General features: G+C 43.2%; 1 pseudogene; it reads left to right on the top strand.

Annotated features, from left to right (window-relative positions):
- Nucleotides 1-348: 348 nt before the first annotated feature.
- Nucleotides 349-635, top strand: LOC144499141 (MICOS complex subunit MIC10 pseudogene; annotated as a pseudogene).
- Nucleotides 636-6,900: the final 6,265 nt, after the last annotated feature.

Here is a 6,900-nt window from a genome sequence, read left to right as displayed (position 1 = left end):
GTCAAAATACACAAGGAATGTTCAATTTTCCAATACTGATAGCACTCATTGTGCCAAGTGCTAGAAATATTTTTTAAAAACTGACTTCAACTTTCTGAATATTTCCTTTGCAACTTTCTTTAGTTACCTTTAGTGTGCTCTTACATACCTTGAATTGACGACGAGCCCTAATTAGCCACCTGCAGTCAGCATTGTTTGGATAAAGGTCTGGGAAATTTGGAGAGGTTATATTTCCAGTTGGGGCTATCAACATGCCTCCACATACTTCTGAAAAATGCAAGTTAAAGAACAGGTATCATATGAATATATTCCAAATACGCACAATATAATTGACTAAGCTGGGCCCTGGGCAGTCTAAGATGGCGGAGGCCGAAATGAGTAAGAAGGCGGAGCGCTGCATGGCGGATGCATTGCTGAAATTAGGTTTTGGATTTGGCTTAGGAATTGTATTTTCCGTCGTTCCTTTTAAGGAGCGCAGTTGGCCTATTACTTTTGGTGTAGGAATGGGTTTAGGAATGGCCTATGCTAACTGCCAGAATGATTTCCAGTCTCCATATCTTATATATGGAAAGTTTGTCAAAGACTAGTCGTCCTAGGATGTCCTTGCTGTACGGTACCAGTTTCCCGTGGATCAGTTCTGCCTGTATGCATGTAATAAAGATTTTATAGGGAATGATACAGAAAGCGATTGGGAGAGAAAATCACCCAGCATTAAATTGCACGGATCATTGAAGGCCCGCAACCAATGCTGAGTAGTTTTAACTTAATTGAACAGGATAATGTCTTGTATTAATAAAATCATTTAGTACAAATCAGATGCCACCAGATGGTTGATTAGACTGCATCTATTGTAATGAACATGTTATAGTCCCTTTACATAGCTGAGCCTGCTTACTTCAAAGCAGCAGATAATTAGATGTAATCAGCTAGAGGCACTTAAGGAAAGGGCTGCATTACATGCCAACGATAGATTATTTTAGTTTAACAGCTTGAACAAGACTGATATATATGGATTTTGACTACACAAAACTGAAATAACATCGATGTTAGGTCATTCTTCTTTTCCTAGGCAATAATGAGCATCCAGAATGTGTAACAAAAACAGAAAATGATGGGAAATCTCAGCAGATATGACAGTATCTGTGGAGAGAGAACAGAGCTAACATTTCAAATCTGAATGACTCTGACAATAGCTCTTACGAAGTAATATCTAGACTTGAAATATTAGTTCTATTCTCTCTCCATGGATGCTGTTAGACCTGCTGAGATTTTCCACTATTTTCTGTTTTTGTTTCAGATTCCAGTATCTGCAGTCATTTGCTTTTATTTAGAATGTGCTGTTAACTTGTGCAGTACACATTTAGTTCTTCGGTGTGGCAGCAGTTGCACTAAAAGAGTAAGTGAATTAACCATTAATGCTCAATGTGAATTCCTACATAGGCTTTGCAAGAGGAATTTTTCAAAGTTTGTTTCTCTCCACCTTCGTGCTCCCTGTTCATTTTTATAGTTTGTTGTTTCTTTTGTAGGTTATGTGGTTGTGGTGAAGGGGTGAAACATATGTAATCATGATATTCCAAATCTCCAGGGCAGGATTTTTCAGGTGATTGGGTTTCTGGAAGAGTTTAAGGGAAGATGCTTCCAAATGAGCTGTCTCTGCTTCATCCACCATCAGCCCACACAGTGATGCGCGATTGATTCACACGGGAGGCTAGGACATACCCGGGAATAAAAGCTTTTATTCACAACAAAATAGGAGCACACTACTTAACAATATTATCCCAGACTAAAGGCTACTAGGAAGTAGCAGTGACCTTTATACTCCTGTAAGAAGGCGGAGCCGAACGGAGTGCACCACATAAACAATAATAACAGGTGGAACACCCAAACCCTAACCCCAACAGTAACAAGAGTAACCTATGTACAAGTACCCATAGTGGTAACCATCTATGGTTCACCACACACAGTAGAAGCTGTCAGGATACCAACCTGTGTAATATAGGAGCAGGGTCAATACTGGGTACTTATGTGGCCATTGGTTGGTCACTCAATAGGCCCAGGGATGGACAGGCCATCTTGCATGTCCACCAGCCCTTATAAATGGATAGATGATGGGCGGATTACATAATACATTTTCTGAGCCCCATGCCTGCCTTCAGTCCAATGGATGGGGGAATCTTAGTATATTTCACCCCATGAGTATGAAACCTCCCATTATTTTCATATTTTTGGAGTTCTTGAATTTCCAGAGTCAGATGGTTGCCAAGAAGACGGCAGGACTTAGCTGGGGAATGGAGATTATGGCATGAATTCATTTCCATGCCTAAGAAAAGAAAACTGCTACCCTTACTCAGTCCAGTCCCATACTGCAGTTAACTTTCAGCTGCCCTCTGAAATGACCAAGCTACTCAGGATAATAAAACCAGAAGGACAACTTGGCTTTAATCCAGGTATCAGACTCAGACACAATAAAGAGTAAACTAACCCAGCCAATCCTGCAAAGTCCTCCTCATTAATATTTGGAGACTGATGTCAAAGTTGGGAGGACAGTTCTACATATGTGTCAAGCTGTAGCCCAACATAGTCATTCTAACATAACCATTCCTATCAGCTAACCTTCCAGATTAATCCATTACCATTTCAGGGTATGTCCTGACCTATTCACTTAATGGATCCACTCGAGGTTGGAGACACGGGGGTAGACTGTCATGTAGGATTGTTTTTGGGAACCAACATAGTCACCAGACCTAAAGTGGTCTTGTGAGTCCAAGGGTTACAGATTTTATGACTTACTTCCATATATTAGTCGATTAATGAGAATATAATTTCTGTCCTCAGTGTCAATCACCAAGAGTAGCTGGTGTTCGGAATGCAACGATTTAAAAAACAGCTATACACTATAATGTCATTTTTAATTTAAAGTGAAGTAGACTTTTATGGAGATACTGATCATTCAAAGACAGTTTGACATGATCTGTAACCGAAACCTGTTAAAAGTCAAGCAATAGGTTTCGCACCTGGGACAACTGCTTTGCAAAACACAGGGACCAAGAGACACGGAGAGAAAGAAACAGTCACTGCTGTGAAGAGGATGGTGATTGTAAAATATTTTTTTGTTGAAAAATAGTAAGACAGGACTAATGGGACTTGTGGAGATTTAAGGAGCAGAGGCAGAATATTCCCATTTTTTTCAGTGTCAGGCTCTGACTGAAAACCGACATGTAGCTCTCCAGGTGCACAGCCGAATCAGGCACTTTAAAAAAATAATGAGTAGGTGGGGATAATGCCATCAGTCTGGTAGGGCAGGGTCTGATAGAGATAGTAAGGCCGGCTCCACAGACATCAGAGCACTATCTTAAAAGGGCGCCCTGATCAGCACAGAAAGTGAACACCCCTGGCCCCCACCAATGGGTATGGAGGGGCCCCCATCACAAGCATCCCCCCCCACATTTCCACCACAGCACAAGCAACAGGGCACCCTCCACCACAGTGTCAACAAAGAAACGCACCTTCCATTTGCAGTCATCGGGGCTCTCCAGTCCCCCATCACCATAGTCTCGGAGTTAATGTCCCTCCTCACAGGCATTAGCCTATACCCCCACTCACACTTGAGGGGAATCTTTCCCCTGGGACTGTCCAGAGGGCCCACCCCTGGCACAAGTTGGCATTGCCAGGTAAGCACTGCGAGGTCAGCAGTGCCAACCTAGCAGTGCCAACCTGTGCCAGGGTCAATGACCATCTCCCACCGGAGGCTATACTTACCTTAGCACCCCTGGTGGGATCCCCTCGACTGTTTCCCATCTTCACAAACCTATTGTGAACGTTGCCAATGTGAGCTAATATTTTGTGAGAAGGAATAATATGGAGGAGAGGACTTTTAAACAGATGAAAATGTATTTAAATGAAGTTCTCACCTCTGGGCAAGAACCTTGCTACATCACTGGAGGGGGAAGAGAAAATTGGGAATTGCAATCTTGAAGGTGTGAATCGCCCCGAAGGAGTCACTGAGGTGATCCTTGTTTCTAAAATTCCGTTCTGGGATACTCAAGATGAGCAGAATGATTTCAAAGGGTACTAGAAGATTCTTGGTGTAAAAGGGAAAAATGATCCTGTTGGAAAGCTGGAAGGAACATGCAACATAATTTCAAATGCTACATATTTGTTAGAGGCATGGCCTAAAGTTATATCTTCAACATGGTGACACCACGTTGTTAGACATGCCTAATGCTGCTCCTAGCATGTCCTCCTGCATTGTTCATTGGATCAGGATTGATCTCTTGTCTTGGTGGTAATGGTAGAGTGGGGTATATGCCAGGCCATGCGGTTATAGACTGTGGTTGAGCACAATTCTGCTGCTGCTGATAGCCCAAAGCGCCTTATGGATGCCCAGACTTGAGTTGCTAGGTCTGTTTGAAATCTATCCCATTTAGCTTGGTGCTAGTGCCACACAACATGATGGAGAGTATCCTCAAAATGAAGATGGGACTTTGTCTTCACAAGGACTTTACGGCGGTCACTCCTACCTATTCTGTCATGGTCAGATGTATCTGCAGCAGGCAAATTAGTGAGGATGAGGTCAAGTAAGTTTTTACCTCTTGTTAATTCATTCACCACATGGCACCACATCACCTGGTCCAGAGAGTGTTAAGACTCAGGCCAGAAACTCCAAGGTGTTTTATGAAGCTAGCCTAGACATTAGGATTTTACATTAGAATTTGACATGGGTGAGCATAAGGTGTTTCACTGTATAAATCTTAACAGCTCGCTATGATGTTTCAAGTCAATCAGCATCCCACAAACATTCATCCCCTTCTAGACTTGGTACAAAAGGCAAGTATGCTCATGTGATGCTGGGCTTTCAGTTTTTGAACACCTGTTGTGAGTTGGTCCTCTGAATGTTGGATTAAATCTCTGAGACTTCCCAGTACTGGAACTTTCATCACACCTTTGGAGAGAGAGAGAGAGAAAAACACATTGCCTGCTTCCTCCAACTTCTAACAGCTACTCACAGACAGCAGCATTTCCAACTCCAGAGAGGAGGGAAAGCACTGTTGCTGCTCTCCACTCCAGGCTACTACTGAAAAGCGAAACTAAAAACTTGGATGTTTCTGTGGAAAAACTGTCCCTAGGCATCACCTGACCTGTCAATCATCCCAAATCAAACTCCACTCAGCAATACCCAAAAGGACTGTAAAACCCCAGGACAATGCATTAGGCCAGATTTAAAATAAACAAATTCCACCATCTGACATGGGGGAATTCAAACACGAATCTCCATGACATTATCCTGAATCTTTGGATTACGAATCAAGCAATAATACCACTATGCCACTGCCTTTTCTTCATTGACAGCACTTCAATGTGTGCTATCAATTTGTTCGCTTTGTGAACAGTGAACAAATGCACATTTAGATACAGAGTTTCTAAGTTTAGTCTTTTTTCTATCCTTGTAAAATCTCGTCTTGATTCTTTGTACATTTTTTTTCTCTCTGTTCCTTCCTGCCATTCTCTGACTCTCATTTACACTGCCTCACTAACAATGCAGGACACCAGTTACAGACAAAATGGTGACAATAAAATGCTGGGAGCTGCTTGAGAAACCTGCAAAGAAGCCTGATTAAAATGCATTTCTTAAAGGCTCAGTATCGACACAAGGGTGACATTTATCGAGTGACTCTTGGTGATGGATGTTGAAGTCCCTCACCCAGAGAACATTCTGAATCCTTGCCATGCTTAGTGCTTCCTCCAAGTGATGTTCGACATGGGAGAGTACTAATTCACCAGTACCCGGAAATGGTGCCTTGAGACTTCATGGGGTCCAGAGTTGATGTTGTGGGCTCTCAGGGCAACTCCCTTCCAACTGCATGCTATCTGTGCCTCCACCTCTGTTGGGTGAGTCCTGTCCCATGGGTAGTTATGATGTTGATGGTGCCTAGACATTATCTATAAGATATGATTCTGTGATAATGACGATGTCTGTGGGACAGTTCTCTCAATTTTAATGCAAGTCCCCAGATGTTAGTAAGGAAGACCTTGCAGGGTCAACAGGGCTGGGTTTGCTGTTGTCCTTTCTGGACTCTTGGTAAATGCCAGATGATCCTTACAGTTTCATTCGTTTTAGTTGTCTTGCAGTTGTTGGATGCAATTTAGTGGTTTGCTAGGCCATTTCAGAGGGCATTTAAGAGTCAGCCATTCCTGTGGGTCTGGAGTCACATGCAGCCCAGGCCAGATAAGGATGTAGGTTTCCCTCCCAAAAGGACATCAGTGACGCAGTCAGGTTTTAATGGAAATTGACAATGATTTCATGAGCATCATTACACTTCTAATTCAAGATTTTATTGGAATTAAATCCCACCATTTGGCATGGGAGAATTCAAAACAGAATACCGAGAGCATTACCCTGGGAATTTGCATTACTAATCCAGCAACAATGGGCCCGATTTTACCATCAAATTGCGCCCACTTTTGAATGCATTTAAATTGAATTAATGGGCTGCATGCCCAACTTTACAGCACTTCCCCCTTTACCACCGCGTTTGCCAATCTGGAATCAGCGCAAAACAGACATGCTCCATAAAAGTCCGATTCAGGCACTCCATCAGTGAGGTTAGTGAGGAGGTAAGTGCATAGCGTCTGACGGCTCTCTGCTGCTCACGGGTATCCTTTCATTGCGACCATTTTCTTTCTCGGGTCGGTGGCGGCTCTGCGAGTGAGTGGGGAGTGGGAGCTGTTGCTCAGCAGGGTGTCCGATGTCCGACTTGCAGCACAGACCTGAGTCTCAGCACTGACCTCAGGTCTTGCAGTGCTGTTGGGTCCAAGTGCACTCAGCTTACTTCCAACTGAAGGATGTGCACAAAGCCCTTGCAAATTGCACTGCTGCAGCCTCTCAACTTTGCGAGGATC

Source organism: Mustelus asterias, chromosome 9, assembly GCF_964213995.1.
Source record: "Mustelus asterias chromosome 9, sMusAst1.hap1.1, whole genome shotgun sequence".
Taxonomy (NCBI): Eukaryota; Metazoa; Chordata; class Chondrichthyes; order Carcharhiniformes; family Triakidae; genus Mustelus; species Mustelus asterias.
Note: the sequence above shows the minus strand (reverse complement) of the source record. Positions and strands in the feature narration are given on the sequence as shown.